This window comes from Pelophylax lessonae, assembly GCF_965119305.1.
Source record: "Pelophylax lessonae genome assembly, chromosome: 9".
In the NCBI taxonomy this organism is placed as follows: Eukaryota; Metazoa; Chordata; class Amphibia; order Anura; family Ranidae; genus Pelophylax; species Pelophylax lessonae.
In genome coordinates, this window is record NC_138776.1 from 187167968 (window position 1) to 187184977 (window position 17010).

The window sequence follows — 17010 nt, forward strand, 5'->3', positions numbered from 1 at the left end:
TTACCTTAAAGTATGAATCCATAAATGGCTAGTTGAAAATGGTTTAATATAAGAGAGTTCGGGGTTTGGGTTGAGCATGGATTCACAGTGAACACAATCCATTTGCAGTTTGCCAACAAGGTTGCTCCCATAACACCTACAAGTTGACTCCCCATCCGGCCTGTCAATCAAGCTCACTATTTTGTTGTGCTTAGACCAACACTTGCCTGAAAATTAAAGTGATACTAAAATCTTGCTTTTTTTGGGGGTAAAAAATAACAAACATGTTATACTTACCTGCTCTGTGTAATGGTTTTGCACAGAACAGCCCGGATCCTCCTCTTCTCAGGTCCCTCTTTGGAGCTCCTGGCCCCTCCCTCCTGTTGAGTCCCCCTACAGCAAGCAGCTTGCAATGGGGGGCACCTGAGCCGAGCCACAGCTCCCTGTATCCATTTAAACAGGGAGTCGTGACCTAGCCCTGCCCCCTTTCTCTTTTCATTGGCTGACTGACTTTGATTGACAGCAGCAGGAGCCAATGACACCATCCTGCTGTCTCAGCCAATGAGGAGGGGAGTCCCGGGCAGCCAAGACACTCCTGCAACATGGATCTGGATTCTAGATCTAGATGGGGCTCAGGTAAGTTTTAAGGGGGCCGAGGAGGGCTGCTGCACACAGATGGCTTTTTATCTTAATGCATAGAATGCTTTAAGATTAAAAAAACCTTCTGCATTTACAACCACTTTAAACTTTTGGACCACTGACAAAATAGTACAAAGGTGAGGGCTTTAGCTTTATTCTTTGTATAAGCAAAAGTTTCTAAACCTTTTAGATCTCTTGTGGCTCCTACTTTTACTGCTCAATACATTTCTGATTCTGTTAGATAAGAAAAAAAAAATCACTCAATGTAAAAAAGTTGTTTTTTTGAATTTGTAATGAATCGTATTGGAGTGCTGCTATAAGCCAAGCAATAATGTGAAAGTTAAAAAATAAATTACGCATCCAAATATGCGATGCCAGAATATGGTGTCCCTGATGCTCTACATGAGTTTTTACATAACGCCTCATACAGCTGAAAGGCATCCCTCAAGCATGTCATTGAAAAGATTTGTGGTTTTCCCATGTTCCCATGTTGTCAAAGGTGTATTAAAATGAGAACCCTCTCCACGCTGTTCAGTATTTTCTCATTTTCTTTTTCCTTTGCTATATGTTCCGACAGCCATGCCCAGCTCCAAAAACAGGGCCAGACTGGCCTATTAGGATAGCAGGAAATTAAGTAGGCCACCTGCCCTGGGGCCACTTTGAGCTGTGGCTGCGAGGGCTGCCTATAAATGCCTAGTATGGGCAGCAGCACCCAAATAATAGATGGGCCGACATGTCAACTGCGCATGCGCCGTTCTGAAGCTAGCGGGGCTCAAGAAAGCCTGAGCATGCTCGGCCATTTTCGGGCAGGCGACTCGCATGCGCAGTGACATAATGGCACTGGGTGGTGCCATTTATAAATGTCCGCACAGCCTATGACCACCAACTGTACCATGTCTGCACAGCCTATGACAACCTCCTATACCATGTCCGCACAACCTGTGACATCTCCTGTACCATGTCCGCACAGCCTGTGACATCTCCTGTACCATGTCCACACAGCCTCTGACATCTCCTGTACCATGTCTACACAGCTCCTGACATCTCCTGTTCCATGTCCTCACAGCCTCTGACATCTCCTGTACCATGTCTACACAGCTTCTGACATCTCCTGTTCCATGTCCGCACAGCCTCTGACATCTCCTGTACCATGTCTGCACAGCTTCTGACATCTCCTGTACCATGTCTACACAGCTCCTGACATCTCCTGTTCCATGTCCGCACAGCCTCTGACACCTCCTGTACCATGTCTACACAGCTTCTGACATCTCCTGTTCCATGTCCGCACAGCCTCTGACATCTCCTGTACCATGTCTGCACAGCCTCTGACATCTCCTGTACCATGTCCGCACAGCCTCTGACATCTCCTTTACCATGTCTACACAGCTTCTGACATCTCCTGTACCATGTCTACACAGCTTCTGACATCTCCTGTACCATGTCCGCACATCCTCTGACATCTCCTGTACCATGTCCGCACAGCCTCTGACATCTCCTGTACCATGTCTACACAGCTTCTGACATCTCCTGCACCATGTCCGCACAGCCTATGACCACCTCCTATACCATGTCCGCACAGCCTGTGACATCTCCTGTACCATGTCTACACAGTTTCTGACATCTCCTGTACCATGTCCGCACAGCCTATGACCACCTCCTATACCCTGTCCGCACAGCCTCTGACATCTCCTGTACCATGTCCGCACAGCCTCTGACATCTCCAGTACCATGTTTACACAGCTCCTGACATCTCCTGTTCCATGTCCGCACAGCCTCTGACATCTCCTGTACCATGTCTACACAGCTTCTGACATCTCCTGTACCATGTCCGCACAGCCTCTGACATCTCCTGTACTATGTCTGCACAGCCTCTGACATCTCCTGTACCATGTCTACACAGCTTCTGACATCTCCTGTGCCATGTCCGCACAGCCTATGACCACCTCCTATACCATGTCCGCACAGCCTGTGACCACCTCCTATACCATGTCCAGCTAATTTTTTACTTCAAAGTAAGTTAGGTCCATCTAGTTAAACCAATAGAAAACAATGAATACATAAATAGAACACCTCCATATACAGAACGCTATACCCACAGTTGATCAAGAGAAAGACAAAAAAAAAAAACCCTTTATAAAACATGGTCCAATTTTCTCCAGTGGGGGAAAAAATCCTTTCTGTTTCCCCAAGGATATCAGATATTCCCTGGCTCAACAATTAACTGAGCTGGTTAGAAGTAGCTCCTGAGGGAGCCTATTGTACATTTTTACAGCTCCCGCCGTATAAAATCCCTTTCCAGGTATAGAGAGCCCCCCTGTCCTCTGCAATTACCCTAAATTGAGTTTGGGAATGAGTGATTCTCCACCAAACAACAGTTGCATAAAAAATATTTTTTTTCTTCTTGTAAATTCCCACACAGAAACCAAAGAAAGTGAATAAAGATGGCGTAAAAATCTTCCGCAATCAAATATGTGCAATTACCCTGTGCGATCCTCCACCGATCACCCCAAACTGACTCACCAGATTGAATGGCTAGTCAAATTATAAACCAGCATCAGCGCCTTATCAGAACAACTCCCCACACTGCTGCTAATTATCTGATCCCTTTTCCCAGGCTCTCTCACCTCCTATTGAGGAGATGTATACAATTTAAAAGGAAGGAAGGAGAGTATACATAGTGTAAAATCATTTTAATTTATTAAAACAATGTAGTACACTCACATTTTATTAAAACAATGTAGTACACTCACATTTTATTAGTGTCAACTCGACACTAGGAAACAAATGCCTTAAAAAATATGTATCTTTCTAGCCTCCAGCTATACGTAGCTCCAAAGCCACGAGCACGATCTGGGCATGCACGATGGTGTCATGCGTCTTAGTCCCGCCCGACTAGTTTCGTCATTTGGAGCCAATATAAAGTCAGCCCAGTGCTTTCGAAAACAAACTCCCTCCCTCCTTCCCTCTTATACTAGGTTTTTACAATGAGTTTGATGAACAAATCTGAGACATGGTCACTTGTCCCTTTTCAATGCCTTTGACTCCTACTCTACCATACAAAGGCCTTTATTGGTGTTAGCATCCCTCATAAGCAAAGAGTAGGTTCATTTTAGCTATTGATTAACAGTACTGTGCAAAGCAAAATAGCTCTGATTGGTTGGAGTGTGGTGGTGCAGGAAATTCCAAGAGTTACAAATTGTGTTTTATTTTTAATTTGCCAGGAGCTTAGTCTTACCGCTGTAGCATTTAAAGCAGAATTAAAGTCTCAACCCATTTTATCCCCTAATAGTCTTGTGTCCCCATATTTTAGGATCCAATACTGATTTCCTGCCTAGAAATGTCTTAAAATTCCCTTTCCTCCCAGTGGATATGATGCTTCCTGTACTCCCATGTTCTGTGCTGGCAGAGCTGAGTAACAGCCACACCCCTCAGAACAAGCTTCCTCCAACGGATGTATATGGCAGAGAAGAACAGGGTCGTGTCTGAGCAGGTTTCATACATTACAGAGAGTATTATGTTTAACTTTGGTATCCATTGAACCACACAGTCATTATTTTAACTTCCCTGAAATATGCTGCAACAGACAAGAGGTAAGATTAGGATGGAAGTTGTTAGTACAATGACTGTCTGGCTGCATATCTATTCCTGAGACTTTGCTTGAGCTTTATATATGCCCCCCTTTACAGTACAGACACTGGCCTGATATATTATTACTAGGACCCTACTGATATAATAAGCGCGTGCCCCCACTGTAATGACATTCATTCTAAAGTCACGCAGCTGAGCCTGTCTGTTTATTCTCCATCAGTGTGCAACAGATAGGAAAAGGATGTATTTTTTTTATGAATGGATACGATTGCACTGGGGTGTAAACATACAGGTGTAGGGATGTAGATGTGGCCGAACACCTCCAGGTTGACATATTGCATTGCACTTTACAGAAAATTACAGAGCTGCAGACTGAAAAGGAAAGGTCATTTTTAATAACATTCAATTACAATATGACTTGTCGCAACTTTATATGCTTTATTTTTTTTATTTGCTATTTTTTTTTCCCATGAAAGTGGAGTTACCCTACACTGCAGATAAAATCTAATATTTAGCATCCAAACATCCAATCACAATAGCGTACATGCCTGGGGCTTTTGATTTTGATCCAGGCAATCCTTAAGTACAGAAGGCCCCCTGCAATGGAAAATCCCCTGATTGCTAGCAATTCAGTGTTCAGGGAAAACCTATTCCTCGCCACGTGATTCTATAAGCTAGGGATTCCCAGCACTGTCAAACAAAATCTTTCTGCAGTCTAATTACATACACTTCTGATCGTTGCTGAAGAAAAAGTTCACATTTCTGCCGCAGCCGTATCACAGTCAGGACCAGATATTGCTTCTCGTGGGTTCTATGCATGGCACCCCACTGGTAAATACTCCCTGGGTGGATCGGTTTACAGCACTATCTAACACCCTATGTACTACAGCTCTTTCTCACTCTAATTCTCCAAACATCCAGTGTTCCTTATATTATTCTGCAATGGCCATCACTTGGTCTCCAAAGTATTCTCTACAAAGCTACAATGTAGACAGATACATGGTTGCTTGCTCCTTTGGCTATTTGAAAAAAAGGGGTTACCCAGAGAGACCAGGAGTGTTCCCAAGACCAGGTTGAGTGGCATATTGGTTAATGTTGGGGCTTTGCTAGGACTACAACTTTGGAGTTGTCAAAGTGTATGTAATTAAAGACTACAATAAGCTGCCATTTCTGCTGCACAAAATCTGTAGAGGTAAATGTAGTGTTCAGTCTGTGAGGAGAAAGATGGTATTAACATGTAGGTAAAAAAAAAAAACGTAATATTTTTTATTGCTAAAACAATTATATAGTGCATACTGGGATTCATGGGCGTCTGCATGGGGGGGGCGGGCAAGTGCCCCCCCCCCCCCGGAATCTCATCTTCCCCTTTAAATTGGTTGTTAAGCCACTTTATAATATCCTGTCTGGTCTGTTTAATAATCTTGTGTGCCCATGCCCCTGTGTCTTTGTTTTAAAAAAATAAGCCGTTCTTTACCAGTTTTCCGAGCACCAATCGCCACTCACGTGACTCGCCAGCTCTCTCCTCTCCCTGTCTGACAGCTGTCTGCAGCGGGCAGGGCCGAGGATTCCCCTTTGACATCAGTCAGGAGGGGAGGAGGAGAGACCGAGAGGAGGAGAGAGGTGGCAGGTCAGGCGATCGGCGATCAGCGCTCTGAAAACTGGTAAAGAGCGGCTTATTCTTCCCCTTTAAAAATAAATACTTGCAGCTTTGCGCAGTGGCAGTATCGTAGTCAATGAGGTCCACCTGAGGCGTGATTATTGCTAATTGAAAACTTTTCCCAATACCCCGCTGTTATGAATTGAAATGAAGTCAGCGCTGGCAATTTTTGAGAGTCCCTGAGGAGACTGGAAAAATAAATAAATAAATAAATACTTGCGAGTCGCAGCTTGTGCAGTGACTGACACCAGCAGCCACGTGGACCACTGTCGTCAGCCCCAGGCCCCGGTGCTCATCATTCCAGGAGAGCCTGGGGCAAGGAAATTGAGGAGATTTGTGGCCCCGTGCACAAAGGCACGGCACGTGCCGTCACCGCGCGTACTGACGTCACGTGCATGCATACGGCGCCTGCACAGACCCAAAACAGAGAGGGTCAGCTTTGCTTTTGCATCAGGTTTCTCAAACCTTTGAATGCCTGCGCTTTATGTGATCATGACTAAGTCCCTCCCCTTCATGACATTGTTGAAAAGGGGTGGAGCATTGTTGACCTTAAAATGATGTCCCCCCCTGGAAAAAGTTCTGCGGACACCCATGCTGGGATTCACTGCTTCATTGGTTTATACAGTACATAAAGTATTGAATACAAGTATACAAATAGTAGTACAACAATGGCTGGCAAGAGGCTGCAGCCAAACCTACAAATCTAGAAAAAAAAAAAACCTTCCAGTCAAGTAATAGAAAACTGTACGAAACTGATAAGAAGTCAGTACTTTTCTTGTATAGGATAGCAATTCACAGAATACTTTTACTGGCTGCCCAGTATTTCTAGTAAAGAATCAACTCTTCACACAAGAGAATGTTCTAGAAATCGTGTAGAAAGCTTGGTCGAGAAGTGAATCTGCCTTTGCAAAAACAAAAAATCTTCCATGTGAAAAGTTAGCATTGTGTTGCTCTAGCCACAAAATTGCAAGACAAAATAATAGTAGAAGGCTTACATAAAAAGCACCCTAGCCTGCCATTGAATGGTACTGTGTGGAGGTAATGTATACCAAGTTTCTGGGAAAATAATTGCTGTTAGTATGCACCTAGAACTCTCAGCGGATTGTCCGCATAGATTGCAAGCAAGAATACAACTTACAGCCCTAAAAATAACACTTGTCTTTGTCCCTGAAGCAGATACTCACTATAGGCTTCAATTTAAGGCAACACAAAACAAGTAATAGGTTTCCATTAGCTTTTATTTATGATCAAAGGCAGCAGCAATTCTCAAAGAGACGGGATCAATGTGTTTTTCCAACATTAGGACTCTTCTGTACAGTTAAAGAAGGTTTCCCTTAGCAAAATGAAGCATTTGTATGCAAACGGTTCTGCTAGTTCTTTGAAAGCAAATTAGAGCAGTTCTCTATTACTGCCTAATCACATTGTAAGAAAGCAAAGCAAAATTGTCTTAATTAGAACCTTGTTGCATAAGCCTGGCAAATGGTGCGTACAGGTGGAAGGGTTGCTGTCTGATTCAGAAAAATGAATATAACATATAAAAAAAATACTCTATATAATATATATATATATTTAAATCTAGAATATATATAAACACAGCTGAATATCATAAGTCTAAACATATATGCTAAATATACATGTAGCACTGTCCCCGTAGGGCTTTCTGTATGGTGACTTGTCGGGCCTCCTCTGATTACCAGCATACAGTCACTTAGGGGCAGTTCACACATTTATCCTTACTCCCAATGGCTCGTTGCTCAATAAACAGTCCAGGGGTATTGGTTTTTAGTATTTATTGTGGAACTTGGATGGGAAAAAGGAATAATGGGATACTCCGACTGGAACTATATACATTGAATAAGGATAAATCTCACTTGGCCTCACCAGGTTGCTTGTGGAAGCAGTCTCACTGCTTAAACCATACTGCCTTATCTTCAGGATACTTTATAGCAAGGGTAGGGAACCTTGGATCTCCAGCTGTTGTAGAACTGCAAGTCCCATAAGGCACTGCAAGACTCTGACAGCCGCAGGCATGCCTCCCCAAGGCAGAGGCATGATGGGATTTGTAGTTTCAGCACAGCTGGAGAGCCAAGGTTGCCTACCCCTGCTCTATAGCATCCCCTTTACTGACACCTGTCAACTGACTCTTCTAGCTACAGGGGTGCCCCCCCCTCAGATCAGGCCCCTTGACACAGATCTGTACTCACTGTACTGCAGAATCAGATCCTTCCAGTGTCTCCCCTCCTAGTCAGCTTTACAGGACCTCTGGGTTGAGTTCCTCTCTAGCTCTTTAGGCCCTCAAGTTGACCACCTGAGGCCGCATGGCAACTTCTACAGAGGAGGAGGCAGCCGCCCCCCCCTCTGAGAGTCCTCTCTCCAGTTGAAAGACCCGGAGCACATGTGCTCCTGGCATTTATACAGTATCAAAGCATGTACAGACGCATTTTCCTCTGCCAATCACCAGAGCTGTACCAAATGTCTGTGCATGCATTTGTCAGGTTTCCTCCCACTGTCCAATATGGCTCCCTATTGGACCAGTGGAAACACTCTTCAGACAGACTGAGTTGCACCATTAAGCAGACCTCACTAGCAGATCCTGCTCTCTGATAGGCAAAGAACAATATAGATTTACCTGCAATCCCTCTGGTAAGCAGAAAGGATCTAAACTTTACTCACCTATTCATTGCACCCAATATATGACCAGGAGTATGTGAACAGCCTGCCAAATTACTGGGTTCAGGTGTTTTTACAGATGGGTGCCATTAATGTTAATGCTACATTTAGGGGTGTCCCTAGCTGAATCTATTGTGCTTTTGTAGCTAGGCTGTATTTAGCTAAAGCTTTGTTTATGTTTTCTATGTCTGCTAGATTTCTCTTAGGCCCCTTTGGACCAATTGGGTCCGCCTGTCAGTTTTTTTGGTGGACCCAATTAAACTACTCATTGCCTTCTATGAAGCAGCGGAAGTCAGCGGATATGTGTCCGTTGACACCCGCCGACATTTTATGCCATCCTGCTTGCTATCCATCTGTCTGATGGATTGGATAGGATGACTGCCGGGTAGAAACAGACAGATGGTCTGTTTCCATCCAACCGCCCATAGAGGAAATTGGGCCGTATCCATGTCCACTCTGCATAAGCGGAGTGGACACAGACCTGTCATCTGCCTGCCCCAGGCTAACCCTTTCAAAAAATAGTACTAATGTTCTTATAGCATTAATACACATTTCTGATGCGTCTAATATGTGTTTAAGGTGCATTAAAAATGCACTCCAGAATCCCTCCAAGTAATATTTTTTTTTTTAGGAGGAAGTGTATTTTTCTACCTTACTGATATTTGTTAAATGCTTGTCAAACACACTGTGGTTGCTACTGTTACCACAGATTTAAATGGAAGGAGTTGGCAAGCTTCAACGCCTCCCAGACTTAACATGTAGCTTAATTTTAGTTGCACATTGATGTAAATGCTACATGTTTTTTAAATCTCAACAGCTCTGTCCACCATCCATCTTACCCATTGTAGGCGCTTTGCTAGGCACTTGGAAAGCAGCAAAAATGTGCCCCATCTTTCTAATGCCAGTGGGAATAGGGCCTACTATGGGATTTCCAGTTTGATCTACTTCCAATCACACACTGTTGTGTCTTGGGGATCGGGAAATCTTCTCCATGGAACCCAAACAGAAAAAAAAAAAGAAAAAATTGCCTACAATAGGCAAATAGGCTCCAGTCACAGACCCAAGTACAGATGGGTCTTTTGCCAATCAAGTGCATAGTCTACATTAAACTACTAATAAACCCCCCAAAAAAAACACATTTATTATATAGCAGCTTACCATTTGTTGGATCTGAGGGCTGTATTCATTTTCTTTTTTAGTCTTTATTTCTTCTTTTTTCATCTGGTGATCTGGACAGTATGTCTATTGTTTTTCAAAGGAGCAAGCTCTCCAGCAGAATGTTTCAGTTACAGAGATGAGACAAACCATTTAAAGTGGAGTTCCACCCTGGGAAAGCTTTTTTTAATAAAAATACCCCCGGGACAGTCAGGGCTAGTACATTCCACAATGGCTAGCCTCTGATCTGTCCCAGGTTGCACTTACCTGCAAGAAGAAATACTTACCTTGAAAAAGTATTGTCCAGCGCTGCTATCTCAGGTGTGGGCAGCTTGAAGCCAGCGCAATTCTCTTCTGTGTCCTCTTCCGTCTTCTTCGGTCCCACAATGCACTGCACCGGCCCCGCTGTCACTTCCGGTGCCTCAGCGTCATCCCTGCACAGCTTCTGGGCATGCCCAGAAGCTGTTTAGCAAGGTATGATGGCGCCTGCACCGGAACTGACGTCGGGGCCGGTGCAGGCGCATTGATTCCTGGGAGCGATGATGTTCAGCTCCCAGGAATCATTGCAAGCCAGGAAGTGACGAATCGCCGTGGCCGCCGAGGGGAGGAAGAGGAAGTAAGGTAAGTATATTTTCTTCTAAACCAGGTAAGTAAAAAAAAATTGCTATTATCCATTTGTTTTTCAGGTGACCCCGGGCATTAAGATGGAGGTAAGTTTAATTTTAGGGTGGAACTCCGCTTTAACAGTGACGGGGGTGCTTACAATGATCAACTTTTATTTACTGTCTGTAAAACTTTTATTTTAACAGGAGTAAAACTGTTGCTTTAACAGCTTGTAAAGTTTTAGCTGATACATCTAACATTCCCCTCCCCCCAGACTGACAATGCTGCCGTCCAAAGGTGCCCCTGTGTTCCTTCATCCAGATGGGGGGCACTCTAATACAGAAGGTGTGTTACTGGGCATCACCAGGTAAAAACAGAGCAAATAAATCCTAAGAAAAGAAAACTGATGCAGCCACCACGTATAATGATTGGTAGGCTGCAATAAATTATAGTTTTGGTTTTGGGTTTTAATGGGTTTAATCCTGAAAGGTATCAGGAAAAACAAAAGGGGTTCAACAAAGATTTAAGAATTTAAGACCCCGTTCACACTGGGGCGATCCGACTTGCTGGGGCGAACTCATAGGTCACGGCGCGCAGCTCGCACCGCGACCTCTGAGTGGCCGGCACGGACTTCATAACATTGAAGTCAATGCAAGTCGCTCCAGGTCACCCCAAAGAAGCTCCGGACCCTTTTTTTTAAGTCGGAGCGACTTGTGTCGCTCCTATTAGAACGGGTCCACAGCTTCTCTATGGCAGGCAACCTACGGCGACATTTCAGGTGACCAGGTCGCCTGACAGGTCGCCCCAGTGTGAACGGGGTCTTATAGTATTTTGTTTAGAAATCCAAAGGCACAAGCCAATGCCTTTGGGGAACTACAAGATTCCTGCCTCATGAAGGCTTTAAAAGTTGGTAAGAGAAAGGTGGTGGACTCGCATGGGTTAATCAAGGATCGTGACTGCTTTAGTAAAGCTAAAAAACAAAAATGTGCCAGCAGGAAGCATCTTTTAGCAGAAGAGAATTTATAAGTTTTATCTGCCAAAAACTCCTTAACTCATTTGCAATTAAATTATTACAGATGCTAGGAGTGGAGCCGGGCGCCAGGATAATGTGACTCCAGCTTGCATGCGTGGGACTTACATCATCAGTGCATGCCCAATGGGTGAAGCAAGAAGAAGACAGTGGACCTTGAAGAAGAGGGGAAGGACATGGCACCAGTGGAGAAGGGGTAGATGCAGATAGCACTGGAGGAGGGCACACCAAGAAGTAAATGTGATATAGTGTGAAAGTGGGCTATATGACATACATCATGGCAAATGTCTACCATACCCACCACGCTTTACTTCTGCTTTAAACCTTGACTAAGGCATAACATATGTCATCAACCCAATGTGATAATAACCGCTATGCTATACTTAACTACAATAAACACCAGGACAACATTTTGGAGTAAAGTTGGCCGTAGAGGCCATTTAATAACAAATAACCAAATACAACAAAACATTCCTTAAAACAGAAATAATATTATAAATACAGTAACCATAAGCATAAGGTTGCCAATCTTTGAAAGCACACAGTATGAAACATTCGCATTGTAGTATCTGCATAACTACTTACACGGTCCCCAGCCACACCACACCGGCTCGGAGACAACCCCAACTCTCTGCAGATACCTCAGAGTTCAACCTACCAGTTAAACCACCATTAACTTTTATTCCACATGGGACTCCATACCTTAGATGGGTCCCAAATATGATATTCACAGCAGATTTTACAATGCCTCCAAAGACCCCAACCGCCATGCCGCTATAACCATAAAAAGGTGATAGATCCAGTGCAGAGGCGGGAGGGTGGGAACTTTCTTCTTCAACGTTCTTCCTCCAACTTTGCAATCCCACCTTGAAGACCCCTTGGAGTCCCTCCTTCCGCTGTGTACCCTCCCATCACTGTATGTGCACCTTCCTATCTTCCTATTATAAAATGAACCCTCTGTATCCCGATTCCCCTGTTTGCCCAGTCATGTTAGCCCTTCGATATTTATTTATTTATTTTTTTGCTTTGGGCTTCTATTTCCTCTAAATATTTGCTTCAGCATTTGGGTATTAGAAAAAAAAAACGACTGTTGAAGCACATCTTTGGATGAATGGTTTAAAGCACCCAACTACCAAATTGATTGCTTCTCCATTAAAGTGTTTGTAAAGGAAAAATTTAAGGAAAAAAAAACGTATTATACTTACCTGCTTTGTGCAGTGGTACAGAACCTCCCGGATCCTCCTCTTCTCAGATCCCCAACCGGTGCTCTGGACCCCCCCCCCCTTAAGGAGCTGCCCCCGTAAGACAAAGAAAGCATGACTCAGCCCTGTCCCCTGCTCCAGAGCCCATGGCTCCTACTGCTGCTTTTCAGCCAAATGAGGAGGATGGATAGACCTGGGAGAGGCGTTGCTCTTGTGCACAACACTGGATGGAGATGGGGCTCAGGTTTTAGGTGGGACTGGGGGAGTGGGGGGGGGGGAGCTGCACACTGAAGGTTTTTTACCTTTATACATAGAATGCATGCAGGTGAAATATCTTCAGTCTTTAGAACCACTTAAACATGTACAAGTTCACCATTTCTTTCTTATCAGGCCTGGTGAGGGAAAAATGTTGTGTTTCTATAATGAAATAAAGGTTCTTGGACTCCTAAACTTTTAGTGTGGCACTGTTTGTCCTTCTGTACTCAAGGTACCTTTGAGGCCCTTTTAGGTCAGTGAGATGCCTAACCAATGTCACTGGACTCTACAATATGGACTTCTCTTCACAATGATAAAGAAAACCAACTCTGGATCCAGCACCTCCTAACCAACTCTGGATCCAGCACCTCCTAACCAACTCTGGATCCAGCACCTCCTAACCAACTCTGGATCCAGCACCTCCTAACCAACTCTGGATCCAGCACCTCCTAACCAACTCTGGATCCAGCACTTCCTAATTTTCTATAGCCCACATTAAGGCAGTCTCCACAAAATGCATGCATATTCCATCAAAAGTACAAATTACCTACAGTCAGTTCCTTATAGCTAAGATGAATTTTATAGTAATGTGAAGCTGTGAATGTTTTAATCAACCAATCCAATGAGCAGGGCCAATTTTTTTTTTTTTTAATTCCCTGCACAAGAATGGTAATTCATAGACAGCACAGCCTCGCTTTTCTAAGTGGATATTCTCTATCCCTTTAGTGAACCACTCCTGATGACTCATTTTTAACAGTGCTATACATTGTTCAATTGAAATCAATAAAAAGACATATGCTTGATCCCCCTGGGTAACAAACATGCTACATCAAATTCTGAGGCCACAGGAAGCAAAATGCCATGTGGCCTGCTCTCAGCTGTCTATCCCTTTAAATGCAAACTGCTTAGGGATCACTTGAGCATTTCAGTCGTTCACATGTGATTTAACAACAGGACAATTCAAAGCATATCATTCTATTGCAGTAAAGCCCGTACGCTGAAGGAGGAAGGAAAAAACAATCTTACGGCTCGGGCACAGCTGCATGGATTATAGACAGGACAAATGAATGGAATAAAATTACTTAGCACTTTGTACATAATCCTCAACGCACTATTACATTGCATTTACAATTATTAGAAGTCCCACGTAAGGTTTAGGTCTTTGACTCATTCTGTATTAGAGCTGTCAAAACACATTTTATTCAATGTGATCAGGTAACATGGTGTTGAAAAATGCATAACATCACAAGTGCATATTATTCAGACCTCGCTTATCACAAGTGGTTGTATATAAAATAATTGTCTTGGCTAACCTATCTTGAGAAATCATCCAACAAAAATACATTTTGTTCCAGGTGATCTGTCAGATTAGGCATTTGGTGTGACATTTTACCTTGTATGTCAGGGAATCCTCAGCCACACGTCGCCAATGCCTCTTCGCTCTTCATCTCCTATAATTCCACCTCTAGCCGATGAACTTTCTGATATTGTCAAGCAAAAAAAGCACCGTACAGCTGATAATGATTTTTAGATAAACCCAAAATTGGTCTCTTCTCTCCCACCATACGTCTGTGGGTTGCTGTATGCTCTTGCCTGTACCATATATTTGGAAGGCTGAAATTTTGATCTACCTCTGCCTCTCTGTAGACCTCCTCCTTCTCAATACTTATTCACACCACACGACATTAACAAAAGCTCAAATTTCCCCTGTGTGGAGGAGAGCAGCTAATTTCTGTAAAATGAGAGCTGCTTATTCAGTGGTATGGAAGAAGAATCCATTGCAATCCTCTCTGTACAAGCACCAAACTTCTGCTATACCAATGTAAAGTGACATACCCATCAGCCTGGTGTAGGATATCTGTGCCCATTGCTACCATTATTGATACCACCACAGGATGACCATGAAACGAAATGTAATTAGCAGAAAAACATTTATTAGGACATCCAACCTAAACACACAGCATTAGATTTCATCTTTTGTAAATGTTATCTGTATAATGATTACCAGAAACATAGTCTATTTTTATAGTATTTATAGTAATAATAACTTTATAGATCTTTTATAGATTTGCATTTCTTCACCAAAGGTGAAAACCTAGATTTCAGGTCCAAACAAAATGGCAAAAGAAGAGGGCGTGTAACACCCAATAACACTGATGCATTGTGGCAATACATGTGTGTTTAACACGTAGTGTTTCCGTTTGGATTTTTTCTTTGAATCTGCGGTGGTGGACAAAAACAAAATCCCATAAGTGTACAAAAAGGGTGCAAAGCAAGTGCACTTAAGGGTGTGCTTTTTGTCCACTCCCTGAAGGGGTAGGACTTTACCCTGAACCCACGGGGCACAAGGCCCCTGACAGGGACAAGGTTTTCGACCGTGGTCTGCCTAGCCAAAATGCCTGGGGGACCCCTCTCCTCATGGTCATCCAAAGCCGACCAATGAGTACTTCTGAAGAGAGACCCCCCCGGTTCAGAGGAGGAAGGAATCTAATGGTCACACATCCTCCAACCCCCCCTACCAGACTTCAGAGTAGGCTTAAAGTCCCACACCCTCTATTCAGTGAAAAAAACACCCAAAAAAGTTACAACATTTTTTTTTTTTTTAATAAATAGTGGACGTGCAATGTGCACTGGCAAGGCCCTGATGCCTAGTTGCAAAAAAATTGCCCCATACTTAGCCAAAAGGCCTAACCCATGGAGGCGCATTGCAGAAAACATTTTTAGTGCTTTGACCATGTGTCTGCTCACACAGTGAGGTTCCACACCCAAGTGTTACTAAGAGCACACCTGGGGCAACCAGCTCCAGGGGCACAGAAACCGTGGACTCTCTGCCTTCCCAGCCCATGGCAAGACAAGTTAGACCCATTCAAATCAGAAGGCACTGGGCCCCTCTAGTTTTCCCAGGGGAATTACTTCCATGCCCCAACTGCCTGTGGGCACCCCAGTTTTTGTTCCAGCTGGTACTAGCCTTTAGAGCTCCCATACTATACAGCCAGTCATTACTACCAAAAGGCCAAAATGACAGTGTAGCACCCCTACTGGACACTAATAAGAATATATACTACACTTGATCTTAGCCAAAAGACAGAGAAGCGAATTGGATGGGATGCCAATGCTTTACAATACACATTAGACCAAAAATGCAACAATTTTGCAGTTTTCATCTGTGCATTGTGGCACACTGCCTAGGTATGTTAGGTAGACACTTAAATTAAATGGCACTGCAACGCATCAAGATAACATGCAGAAAAGTGTGATTTTTTTTCGCATTTCCCCACAGCGCAGTAGTGTATACAGGACCTTAAGCTGCCCAAAAGGTTGAAAGGGTGTTTCTGCATTCACAATCTGAGCATCTTTAGGCAAGTTATATGTGGATGGTGGCACAGGGAACAAAACAGTGTGAGAAAGGATGAATTTGGCTTATAAGGTGCGAAAAAGAGCAATCTGAACAAATTCACTTTAAGAGGGAATCCTAAATTGTTGTACCTGTTTCAGCAGCGAGCATCTGAAAATCAAGCTATCTATGGCCAATTCGAGAAATGGGTGACCCTGTCAGCACCATCCAGCTTGTAGGCAGGTTGCCCACTCTAGGTTAGTCAGTCTACCTGGCTGCCCAGGTTGGGAGGAAAGAGGGGGGGGGTAATGCTTGTGCCACCTTCCCTTGTGTGTTTGCAGGTTTTCCTGGGGGGTTCAACCTCTCTCTTGTGTAAAGAAAAGGGAGGAGGCCCGCAATCCACAGCATAAGAATTAGGGACGGGCTCTGGATGCACGTACAGAGACTCTGAATTATGTTCTAAGAAGTTTGTTGGATTGCCAACCCATCGGAAAATTCCCAAGGAGATTGTAACAGAACTGCGACCCCATACTGTGCTTGTGGGCTTCCGTCTTAGCTTGTATAGATCTTGTATAGATCTGGAAGCATCAACTTTATTGAACAGTCTCACACACAATATATACAGCACAGGGAAACATCTCTCTCCTGATCAAATTACCACACCAAGTCCGGTGCCTAATTACATTATCATATGCAGATAAAATTGTGTACAGAAATATAATTAACATATCTAAAGAACAACTAACACAAATCATATTCTACTTTTCCACCAGTAACTAACAGATGACAGTGATTCAGTCAACCTGAGCCAATTAACTAGCAGACTGCCGTCCTCTAGCTCCTGAAGTACAATATACATTATCATAGGTATAAACACAGAACCCACAGTAAAAAATAG

General features: G+C 43.6%; 1 protein-coding gene across 3 annotated transcripts in view; it reads right to left on the reverse strand.

Annotated features, from left to right (window-relative positions):
* Window positions 1-17010, reverse strand: part of RASGEF1A (RasGEF domain family member 1A) — a 565812-nt gene that overhangs the window by 170724 nt on the left and 378078 nt on the right. Inside the window, exon 1 of one of the 3 annotated variants that reach the window (XM_082267365.1) lies at window positions 14172-14252. The exons of the other annotated variants lie outside the window; for them this stretch is intronic. The gene's annotated coding sequence lies outside the window, so the exon portion shown is untranslated. Of the gene's footprint in view, window positions 1-14171; window positions 14253-17010 lie in introns of those variants that run through there. 3 annotated transcript variants of the gene reach the window in all.